Genomic DNA, 10,522 nt, shown 5'->3' on the forward strand with positions numbered 1-10,522 from the left:
TCTTTCATTTACATTTTTTCCTATTTTTGGATGACATTTTGGTGCCTTCAGAGCCAATTACCAGGTTTCCATAGAGTTCTGGTTTCAACATACAATGGTTTCAACATACAATGGTCGTCCTGGAACCAATTAATATTGTAACTTGAGGGACCACTGTAAAGGGGTACTGAACCTTCTTGAGGAGAAAATAGTAGCTCTCCCCAGAAGACATTCTAACCAAGAAGAGAACCATTACTATGAATTGTTGGTCATACCAGAACTCTTTCTTTTGTGTGAGATTCTGGATTGGCAAACAATACCTATTCATGTTTAAAGGGGTTGTCCGGCCAAAAATTTATTTTTTTAAATCTGGTCAGAGGTTGTGCGAGAACACTTTCTTACCGTCTTCTTTGGCGCTGGTATAACTGAGCTCCATTCCCCTCTGTCCAGGAATTGGATTTTACATGCCCACTTAGCCAAACAGCGGCTTAGGTTGGACACCATTGTGACCGATGAATGGATGAGTGGGCATGTGATGTCACACCACCAAATATGGATGTTCAGGGCAGCAATGGGACAAGAAAGGTAAGAGAGTGTTCTTTTTTATTTACAACCTTCCTGACCAGATTTTAAATGGAAACTTTTGGCCAGATGACCCCATTAAGGGGTTGAGCATCCACTTGCGGGAAAGCTACCACCAAAAGGTGGCACTGCAGAGCAAACCCTTATCTTTTTGAAGGAGAGATACTTTACATGAGGCTATATTAAAGGGGTACTCTGGCACTTAGACATCTTATCCCCTATCCAAAGGATAGGGGATAAAATGCCTGATCGCGGGGGTCCCGCCACTGGGGACCCCCGGGTTCTCGGCTGCAGCATCCACCTCAACGGCTTCCGGCAACGCCGGAGGCTTCGGATCCTGACCACGCGAACGAAAGAGCGTGACGCACGTGACATCACGCCCCGCCCCTCAATGCAAGTCTATGGGAGGGGGCGTGACAGCCGTCACGCCCCCTCCCCTAGGCTTGCATTGAGGGGGCGGAGCGTGAAGTCACACGGGGGGCGGAGCCGTGACGTCACAACGCTCCAGCCCCGTGAACGACAGTAATCAGACCCGGAGCGAACACGCTCCGGGGACTGATTTTAACGGGGTGCGGCGTGCAAGATCATGGGGGACCCCCGCGATCAGGCATCTTGTCCACTATCCTCTGGCTAGGGGATAAGATGTCTAAGCGCTGGAGTACCCCTTTAAGTATGTTGCTACGACTGACTCATATGTCTGAATGGGGCTTGCAGAAATCCATGCACATGCTGCAGAAACAACCCCATTCAGAGGTATGCAACTGATTTTCTGCAACAATAATAAATATAATATAAATATATTATGAATCATAAAATATATAAGTTATACATACATCATAGTAAAATATGTAAAAAAAAGACACCGAGATTGTAATTTGTTGAATTTGTTGTATTTTTGCACTGATCAGTTTTTTTTGTGCAGGTAACAGTAACCTTCCCAGTCATCCAAATCCTTAAAAGTTATTCAAAGGCAACAGAAGTATCCTTAGTATATACAAATAGCTGTATATTTACAGAGTGATAAAGTGATAGCACATCCATCAGGCAACTTCAGAGGATCTCCTCAGATCAACATCTGTGGGAACTTCCACTCCCAGCTTCCTTCTTCCTGTCACGGAGCCATAAAGCTGCCAAGATGGATCTTTGTTCTGTGATGGGGCACTTCTTTTTTTGTCCAAGGAAGAGCAGTGACACCCTTCATGCATCATGGAACCAGCAGGCTTTTGTATCAACCTGGGCCCAAGGCAAGAGGTTGTAGTCGTGTCATGATTAGAGGCACATTGGTACCGTATTTTTCGCCATATAGGACGCTCCGGCATATAAGACGCACCCAATTTTAAAGGAAGAAAATCTAGAATACAATGTAAAGTATAGGACAGTGATCTTCAACCAGTGGACCTCCAGATGTTGCAAAACTACAACTCTCAACATGCCCGGACAGCCGTTGGCTGTCCGGGCATGCTGGGAGTTGTAGTTTTGCGATATCTGGAGGTCTGCAGGTTGAAGACCACTGGTATTGGAGGTTATACTCACGTTTCCCCGCCACTCCGGACCCGTCACCACTCGTCACCGCTGCCCTGGATGTCGCCCTCCATCGCTGTGGCCGTGTCCCAGGGTGTCCCCGTCGCTCCGGAACGTCTCTGCTGCCCGGTATCCTCGCTGTCCGTCGCCGCCATCAAGTCGCTACGCACGCCGCTCCTATTGGATGAGGGGACGACGTGATGACGATGAAGGAGAGTGCCGGCCATGCAGGGGATCCCAGCACGGAGCAGACACCGATGAGGCAGGTAAGGTCCCTCCCGATGCAGCTGGGTTAGTGTCACTTTCCCTTCAGACGTGGCGGTCAGCTTTGATCGCAGCGTCTGAAGGGTTAATACAGGGCATCACCGCGATCTGTGATGTCCTGTATTAGCCGCGGGTCCCGGCCGCTGATGGCCGCCGGGACCGACCTGATAGGACAGGGTTTTAATGTGTATTCGCCATATAAGACGCACCCCCAGTTTTGGGGAAGAAAAAGTGCGTCTTATATGGCGAAAAATACGGTAATTTCATGCAACATCGTAATGGATAATGTTTGCTGCAAGCTTTACTTATGCCTCTTTAAGAAAAGTACTTTTTTTTTTTTCATTTTTCTTTAGGAAAATACTTGTTCTGTTCCTGAAATTGGGTCAATGCCATCTTATTTTGTGTTCATTAGTTGTTGAAGATGGTTTCGATATGTGCTATAAAATAATCCAAATTCTATGGGTCTTCAAAAGAAAATAGAGAAAGGCATTTATAAATAATTACGAAAGGAATCTTTAAAGCATACCGGTCAGATCCCACAAAAATAAATAAATAACATATGTTACTCGGTACCTAATCCTTTCAGGGGAAGCAAGTGTTTCCCTCCTTGTGGAATTGGGAGGTGTCTTTATTTCTTTTCTGTCTCACCACAGTGCTCTCTGCTGACACCTCTGTCCATATCAGGAACTGTACAGAGTAGGAGCAAATCCCCATAGCAAACTTTTCCTGATCTGGACAGTTCCTGAGATGGACAGAGGTGTCAGCAAAGAGCACTGTGGTCAGAAAGAAAATAACCACTCAACTTCCTCTGGAGCATACAGCAGCAGATAAGTACTGGAAGAATTGAGATTTTTAAATAGAAGTAATTTACAAATATGTTTAACTTTATTGCACCATTTGATTAAAAAATAAAATAAAAATGTAAACCAAGAAAACATAATTTGTCCCCAAGAGCAAAAATGTGTAATAGGATCCCCTCCAACCATGCTTTAAACTTTTTTTTAAAAATCAACTGGTGTCCAGAGCAGGAAAGAATCCCCATAGCAAACATATGCTGCTCTGGACAGTTCCTAAAATGGACAGCCGAGGTCAGCAGAGAGCACTGTGGTCATGACATCAGAGAAATCTAAAAAGAAAAACATTTCCTCTGTAGTATACAGCCCCTAAAAAGTACTGGAAGGATTAAGTTTCTTTAATAGAAGTAATTTAAAAATCTGTTTAACTTTCTGGCACCAGTTGATTTAAAAAAAAAAAAAAAAGTTTTCCACGGGAGTACCCCTTTAATTAATAATGATATCCTTTAATGTGGCAAAGGGAATACAGGCCCCCTCGAGCAACAAGGCCTGTGTGAGTCCCAGTTCAAATCTATGGAAATGACTTGGATCAATCACAGAATAGTGTGAACAAGGCCTTTACTCTGGTTGACTAATTACAGTGCATGCAATCTGACCTTCATGGCCACATGTCACCTATTAGAGTTCAGCTGTGTAGGGGAAGCTTGCAAGGAAATCTAAGCATGTTTCAGCAATGTACATGGAGATAGTGATGATAGTCATGTAATTTTGAGTTCTAGGTAGTATATTTTTTGCCCAGGCTTCATGTTGTCTGCACTGCCAGTACTGCCCCTGGCGCTAACACACACAGACATGTACTACATTCTGTTCATTAGTGCTTTGTGCTATGCGGGTGTTCACAAAACACATATTGAATTCCTGCACTAGGACACCTGACTCCCCTGTCTCTGTCTTCCCAGCTAGAATGGTGTCACAAGATCTTGTTCAGTCCTGTTTTTTCCATTTTTCATAAACCTGACAGATAATTAGGATTGTAGCTTCTAGGTTTGGAACACACACAGGAGCGGAGGTGGCGTAACCCTAGGTTCCTCTATTCAATAAGGTCTTCATGATTTGCTCTCTTCATTTACAACAGGTAAGAGTCAATGGGGGGAGATTTATCAAAACCTGTGGAGAGGCAAACTTGACCAGTTGCCCATAGCAACCAATCAGATTGTATCTCTCATTTTGCACAGGCCTTGTTAAGAATGAAAGAAGCGATCTGATTGGTTGCTGATAGATTTCAAGGACAACAGAGAAGATTTTAAGGCTGTCATGTAGAAGATAGTAGGATAATGCACTCAACGCAGACTCTGTAGGAAATTTCACGCTTTATTCGACATGTGGAAAATCCAATGATACAGATACACAGGGAGCTGGTGGTGGAACAGGTGAGGCTAGAAGCGTCACAGGGGCGGCATCATGTTTCACGCTCTACGGCGCTTCATCTGGCCTGTACGGAAGCGCCATAGTGCGTGAAACATGTTGCCGTCCCTGTGAAAGCCCCCAGCCTCACCTGTTCTACCACCAGCTCCCTGTGTATCTGTATCGTTAACATAAAGACAGGATGCTCCATAGTGTAGTATAATCAAGATGATTAATAATGGGGAGGTAGACAACAACGATTGCGCTAACCCTAAGAGGTTGTGTACCCCATTCACAACCATGGACAAAGCTTGAATAGATAAGTGTCCTGCAGCCTTTCCACCAGAATAACCAACAATATGTAGAGAAAGCTTGCTTCAAACAGGGTGGATCACCACAGCGCTTAACACAATCAGAAAGTAGGCTCTTGGAAGACTTTACCCAGAATGCAACGCGTTTCGCCGCACAGCTGGCTGCTTCATCAGGCAACCTGATGAAGCAGTCAGCTGTGGTGCGAAATGTGTTGCATTCTGGGTAAATAAAGTCTTTCAAGAGCCTACTTTCTGATTGTGTTCAGCACCGTGGTGATCCACCCTGTTTGAAGCAAGCTTTCTCTACATATCTGTATCGCTGGATTTTCTACATGTCGAATAAAACTTGAAATTTCCTACAGAATTTGAGGTGAGTGCATTATCCTACTAGTGTTGAGCACGAATATTCAAAATGCTAATTTTTACTGCACATATTGGCATTTCGTGATTTCATTGATATTTAGAATATAGATATATATTCGCAATGATGAATATTCTTTTTTTTTTGCGAATATGCAAATTTATGTGAATACGAATATGCAAATATTCACGGATAACGGCACTTCCAGTCAGAGGACACTGATCCCTCCCTTCTTTTAGGTGAGATATAATCGCACATGCGCACTATGCGAATTTCATGCAAATTTTCCCATGGAAAAAAACAACATAGCGAATATGCGAATTTCGCGAACATAGGACGAATATTCATCCATATATTCGCGAAATATCGCGAATTCGTTTATGGCATCTACATTTCTGACAATCGTTAGAATTCTTCTTTTCTGCATAAAAGCACCTCCTTTACTCTGACATATTGTACATACAAGTATTTTTGTTAAATTCCATACATATGGGAGGACTTTATGTGTAGTATTAGACCTTTATCTTCTTGCTTGTTGAAGATTTTGAGGCTGCTGTCTGGAAAATTCTGTAAGATTTTTTTTCACAGACTGTTGTCACAAATAGAAGCGGATCACAGGTTTTTTTCCTACTCTGAGCCACATCTGATCATTTCCATACTTTCTTTGGCTATTTTTTAAAATAAATTGTTTATTATTTATTAAAGGAGTATTCCCATCTCAGCTTGATATTCCCTATTCATAGGATAGAAATTACAGGCTGAGCGGTGGGGATAGGACCAATGGGACCCCTACCGATCCCTAGAGCAGGGATGGAATGGTTCCAGGAACAAATGGATCGCCCCAGGGCCGCTAAAGGACCTACTGAACATCTTCAAGTTCAGTGGTCAGAAACGTTCAGCGGCCACATAGAGAATTATGGGAGCAAAGGCTGCACACGTTGCACTCCATTTGTTTCAGGCGACAATTTTTGTGAGAACGGCAACATTTTTTTAATGGTTGTTTATATGGAGCCGACATATTCCACAGCATTGTACAGAGATTGACGATCTATATTCTTTCTGTAGAAATCTTGTCCACATGTTGCATAAAAGAATCTCCAGAAAGCTCATGCAAAAATTTACCAGTGTTGCGGATTATACTTGGTTTTACCCTGTTTTTGTGGTGTTTTGTCACACAATTTGTCATAGTTAAAAGGGTACACAGGTGGAAAATTATTTTTTTTTTTTAAAAGGGAACCAATCATCAGATTTTACCCTATATAATGCTTGGCAATCAAGGCTTGAACAATCAACCGCCGATAACACTGATTAATGCATTGCAATGCAATGGCAGGGATCAGTGTATTGAATCAATGTATTGCATGTTATAGTCCGCTATGGGAGCTATAACATTGCAAAAAAAGTGGAAAAAAAGTTAATAAAGATGATTTAACCCTTCCCTAATAAAAGTTTGAATCACCCCCCTTTTCCCATTTAAAACAAAAAAACTGTGTAAATAAAAATAAATATAAACATATGTGGTATCGCCGCATGCGTAAGTGTCTAAAATAAAAAATATATCATTAATTAAACCGCACGGTCAATGGCGTACGCAGAAAAATAATTCCAAAGTCCAAAATAGTGTATTTTTGGTCACTTTTTATACCATTAAAAATGAATAAAAAGCAATTAAAATGTCTGATCAAAACAGAAATGCTACTGATAAAAACTTCAGATCACGGCGCAAACAATGAGCCCTCATACCGCCCCGTACATGGAAAAATAAAAACGTTATAGGGGTCAGAAGAGGACAATTTTAAGCGTATACATTTTCCTGCATGTAGTTATGATTTTTATCAGAAGTACGACAAAATCAAACCTAACCGTATGGACCTACAGAATAAAGATAAGATTTCATTTTTACAAAAATATACTGCGTAGAAACAGAAGCCCCACAAATTTACAAAATGGCGTTTTTTCTTCCATTTTGTCGCACAATGATTTTGTTTTACGTTTCGCCGTAGATTTTGGGTAAAATGGCTGATGTCATTACAAAATAGAATTAGTGGCGTAAAAAATAAGCCATCATATGGATTTTTAGGTGCAAAATTGAAAGGGTTATGATTTTTATAAGTTAAGGAGGAAAAAACAAAAGTGCAAAAATGAAAAAACGCCAAAGGGGTTAATTTAACTTATGCATACGGTGTCCATTTTAGGACATTGTCAGTCGTCAGACGTAACTCTGTCCTCCCTCAGGTGAAACGGCATCCCGCCTCCTCAGTCGGACCAATCCCCGTCAGTCGTCAACCGTGACTCCGTCCCCCGTCATGTGAAACGGCGTCCCGCCTCCTCCATCCCACCAATCGCCATCCTCCTTCAGCCACAACTCCATCATCCCTCATCCGAAACTCTGTTGTTCAAAACGCTGTAATGCCTCAGACGTCACAAATCTACACCAGCCTTGACCTGACTTACGAAACTGTCTGTGAGCTCATTTGTAAAATATATTACATTTTTGTGCAACAGGTTAAAAAAATTGCAGAAAATGTCACAGGAGGAACCATCCAAAGTGATATACTGAAGTGTAATTTCAAAAAGTGTATACTGGCGCAAATACACAGTGCCAAAACACAAATGAAAGGTGTAGAAAAATTATTTACCTACATCAGCCTTGATAAATTCCCCCTATGTCTTTATACTGCATTATATACAGTGATCCCTCAACATACAATAGTTTCAGCATATGATGGTCTTTTCTGGACCATCGTAACTTGAAACCAGACTCAACATACAATGCTACAGACAGTCCAGATCTGCGAAACATGTCAATGCCTGGAAGAACCAACCAATCAGAATGGGCATTTCACTGGTAAAACCCCTGTATTAGTGCGTGCATGTAGTATTGAAGCGCATGCACTGACTGGCTGTCTGGTAGCGCCCCCTACAGTACAGGGAGGTATTACATGTTCTGTACTACTCTTTACCTGTGCCAGAGTTAGCTGCTCCTTTGGACACCCGGTGAGGGCGCCTTCATTTTACTTTTTTAGGACATTGCGTGTTCTGTACAGGACCCTGATGAAGCCTCCGTCCTCTACAAAGACCAGTGTTTCCCAACGAGGGTGCCTCCAGCTGTTGCAAAACTACAACTCCCAGCATGCCCGGACAGCCAAAGGCTGTCCGGGCATGCTGGGAGTTGTAGTTTCTCAACAGCTGGAGTCACCCTGGTTGGAAAACACTGATATAGACAGTGATTTACAGCTCCCAGCAGAGCTTTCTTACTTTTATATGTAAGGATTTGCTTGATCTGTATTACTTATTTACTTATTTTTCTTTAATCCTCACTTTTTCCTATTTTTAGATGACTTTCAGAACCAATTACCAGGTTTCCATAGAGTTATGGTCTCAACATACAATGGTTTCAACATACAATGGTCATCCTGGAACCGGGTAATATTGTAACTTGAGGGACCACTGTACTGTGGATTGTCTTCTGATTTTCCCCATTCACTCCAATGGGGAAGTTGGAATCTGCAGTTGCAGCCATGGCACAATCTACAGCTATGCATTTCAAATACGTAGATTTTTTTTTGCCTTATTTTTTATTAAGCGTTATCCTAACCCACTGCAAATCTGCTGTAGCTAATTTGCCTAAAAAATCTAAACATTTGGCGCAATTTTTGCTGTGTCGATGACAACAAGGTAACTGAATGGGGTCATGTTGCAGACCGCTATCTGTAAGACAAAAAGAAATCTATTTTAGGGTGGGTTCACACCACGATTTTGCTATACGGTTTCGGCATACGGTTTCATAAAAAAAAAACGTATGTAACCGAACAGAAAACCGTGCCCATAGACTTCCCATTCAAAACCGTATGCACCATATTGTATACGGTTGTCTCCGTTTTTCAAACCATACGGTTTTTTACTTTTTTTTTTTTCGGACAGAAAACCGTGGCCTACCACAGTTTTTGGTCTGGGTGAAATACTGTATTAAACCGTATACGTTTTTTTAAAACATGGGAGTCAATGGGAACCGTACAGAACCGTGTGTGCGTACGGTTCCATCCAGTTTTCACCATATGGTTTTTGACTTTCCACAGTTTTTTTTCTTGGAATTTCAATCAAACAAGTGAAACTTTATTCATAATGGAGTGAAAAGTTCAAAACGTATTAGGTTTTTTCGTAAAAAACTGATGCAACCGGACATCATTTTTCAAACCGTAAATTGTTTTCAACCGTATACAGATAAAAATTTGTACACACGTTTTGATACAGTTTAGTCAGGTTTTGAGGAATCCGTTTTTTTAATCAAAAACCTGATACAGGAACTGTATTGCAAAAACGTGGTGTGAACCTAGCCTTACATGGACGTCTTGTGATGCGGTCTTGGCCTTGGAGTCCAATCACCAAGCAAGTGACCCTCTGGGGTGCAAATCTAGAATAACAGATGAGAACCAAATATGATCACAGAACAGACGGAGTAATATTCAAGAGAAGAGTTTTTTTTTAATTTGATGCACCAAAGAATTAGATGTTTCGGCTACATTGGCTATATCAAGCATAAGACAAGTCATATACGTATATCATTGGCCACAACAATCTTACCATTATTATCTCCCCTGGCTGTCATGGATACACAGTACTATAACGCAATAAAATGACACCATATTTTAGTCTGCATAAAACGTCTTATGCAGTGTTTTCCAACCAGTGTGTCTCCAGCTGTTGCAAAATTTCAACTCCCAACATGCATGGACAGCCAAAGGAATTGCATTTTTGTGGTTTTTCTGACGTTTTTACCTTTTGTGAAAATTGCATTTTTTTCTCTTTTGGCAGTTTTTCCTGTTCCTGTGTCCATCCATTTTTTTTTAAACTCTTTATTAAAAATAATATGTAAAAACACCAGAAGAAAACACCAATGCAAACCCCACATTACATTTTAAAGGGTACCTCTCATCAAATTTTTTTTTTGATATATTATAGATTAATGTATGCAGAATAACTTTACAATTGATTGTTATTGAAAAATATGCTTCTTTCTATTTAATTTTCCCCTTTGAAGAAATGACCACTAGGGGTCTCCCTACCAGTCCTGGCAGCAAGCATTTCAGACTCATGCTGGAGTCCTAAACACTACGAGCTGCCAGTCTGCTTTGTTCACAAAGGAGAACACTCAGAGCTGCCAGCCTGCTTTGTTCACAGCCTGTTTGGCTGTGAACAAAGCAGGCTGGCAGCTCTGAGTGTTTAGGACTCCAGCATGAGTCAGAAATGCTTGCTGACGGGACTGATCGGGAAAAATACAATAGAAAGAAGCATATTTTTCATTA

This window comes from Hyla sarda, chromosome 11 (genome assembly GCF_029499605.1).
Source record: "Hyla sarda isolate aHylSar1 chromosome 11, aHylSar1.hap1, whole genome shotgun sequence".
Lineage (NCBI taxonomy): Eukaryota > Metazoa > Chordata > Amphibia > Anura > Hylidae > Hyla > Hyla sarda.